General features: G+C 38.5%; 1 long non-coding RNA gene across 1 annotated transcript in view; it reads right to left on the bottom strand.

The window, feature by feature from the left end:
- LOC125177849 overlaps window positions 1-2,140 on the bottom strand; it is a 5,315-nt gene continuing 3,175 nt past the window's right edge. The window contains exon 2 of the long non-coding RNA XR_007156685.1: window positions 1-1,595. This is a non-coding gene — a long non-coding RNA (uncharacterized LOC125177849). The remainder of the gene's footprint in view (window positions 1,596-2,140) is intronic.

Raw genomic sequence — 2,140 nt, 5'->3', positions numbered from 1 at the left:
AAAAATAAAACACGATTAGGTCAGTCCAGTGCGGAACACGGCAGGTTTATACCTACTTGGCTTATAGGTCCTAAGGACGAGTGCAACTTTTGCACACTATGGCTGAGTTTCACCACCAGGGGGCAACTGAAGAATTCGGACTGGTGGCTCACGGCAATGCCTTCATTTTTAGAGCTTTCAAAAAATTACACTCAATGAAAGTTATACAGAAATTTGCACAGCTAATGAAAATTTAATTTTCTGACACGTTACCGGTTACACTTAAGTAATTATACTCTTAATATTACGACATATCCTTAATTAGAAACTAAAATGGATCCTCATAGCTTCAAGATTCAGCATCTGTCTAATCATTTTCATCATTAGTTATCTTATATTTGCTAACAACTACAGAACTAACATTACAGTATTCAATGTGCGAGTAACCTATATGTTGATACATGATTTCTGAGTGTCATTTTTCCATGAAACGCTTCTTACATTCTACTACCTTAGGTCAAATCTTATCTTAACTGCAATAGGATAAAATTAATGTAGCTGTTAGTCAAACAAGAGCGCTTCTATGCCGAATAGCATAACCAGTAAACAGTTGTCAGGTGGCACAATGAGTCACCCACATGGGAAAAATGAGAACAATATTAACGGGACGGCAAATTGAAATAATATCGGCGAGAGCTTGAGCGAGAAGAGGGAGAGCTTGAACGAGAAGAGGGCCGTGAACTAGGTAGAATTTTTGCGGAAGAATTCCAATTTGCAATCATGCACCATGGTTTACAAAACTTGGCTTTATCGCCAAAAAAAATGTGATATCGACAAACTTTCGGAAGTTGACCGGCATGAAACGGACGAAGACCTATAGGCAGAGCCTCGCTTGAATGATCAATAGTAGCAAACACAGTGCCGGTAGTACAATTGACAGGGCCAACAGGAGCACTATCATTCGTCCCAACAATGCCCTGTTGTATTCCATTATTGTTAGCAGTCTGATGAACATCAGGTTCCTGTAATCTAGATGACGACAAGGTATTGGCAATTGCAGCCATTTCATCAAGCAAATCACCATATTGGCCGAAAAGCGATAAACGGATTCTGCCAAACATGAGTTCCCTGAACTTTTCCTTAGTAAATTCTTTGTCTAAGCCTAGTGAACGAGCTATGCAATTATTGTCCTGCTGGAAAACTGAAGGCTTTCTGCAAATTTTATTTTGTTTCAAGACTAAATGATCAAATTGTTCTAGTTTGGATTTAGCATATGATGCTATGAGTTCAGATTTCAATCTATCATAGTCTTCGGACTCTAAAGAAGCTGAAGTAACTTCATTTAAAACCTTTTGTGGTAGTGCACAGAGAAGAAAGAGGAACTTTGTGGAAGAGTCAGTCACTTTAGTCAAATAAAATCGTGCCTCAAGGCCGCAAAACCATTTAATGGCATAATGCTTGTTAAATTCTCCAGTCTGGAAGATGTAGGATGAAATGCATTTCACGTTTCTGTTGATGATCTCCAGTGCGAGCTCTGCAGTGGCCATGATTTCAAAACAGGTTTCTGGGTCGGGGGTCAGCAACAAGGGCGCGGCCAGGGAGGAGTGTTGGACAGCCTGGAATAATAAGATAAGGAGAGTCAAACTATAAAATAATATAACTCAATAATCACTGACAGACGGACATGACGGACAGACGGACATGATGGACAGACGGACATGACCAGCACAATAGTGCATTTTCCCCATAAATGAGAAAATGTGCTAAAAAGACTAACTACCATATAATGAATAAAGCCCTGCAATTTATAAGACTTCATCTACAGATGTTAACTCATAAACAAGCCTCTTTAAGGTGACCGACTACCCTCCGGAAAAACTTCTAGTTATTATCCGATCATCATGAAACTTCACATACATACGTAAAATGTAAAAATAAGAACATTTTGCTTCTATGAATTTTTCGAAAAAATTCATAGAAAACGTGAAATTCATAGAAAACGGCTAAAAAGGGGTACCGTACTTTATAAAATACATTTCCTCCTACAAATATCATCCTACAACATCGAGACACGTATCATTCGGTTCGTAAGGACCATACCTAAAAATTTGATGATCATTTTTCTCATTTTCCCCTTAGTTTTTTTATGCGCGTTTTATCC

The sequence above is a fragment of the Hyalella azteca genome, unplaced genomic scaffold (assembly GCF_000764305.2).
Source record: "Hyalella azteca isolate HAZT.00-mixed unplaced genomic scaffold, Hazt_2.0.2 contig5289, whole genome shotgun sequence".
Lineage (NCBI taxonomy): Eukaryota > Metazoa > Arthropoda > Malacostraca > Amphipoda > Hyalellidae > Hyalella > Hyalella azteca.
This window is presented reverse-complemented; position numbering and strand designations above follow the sequence as displayed.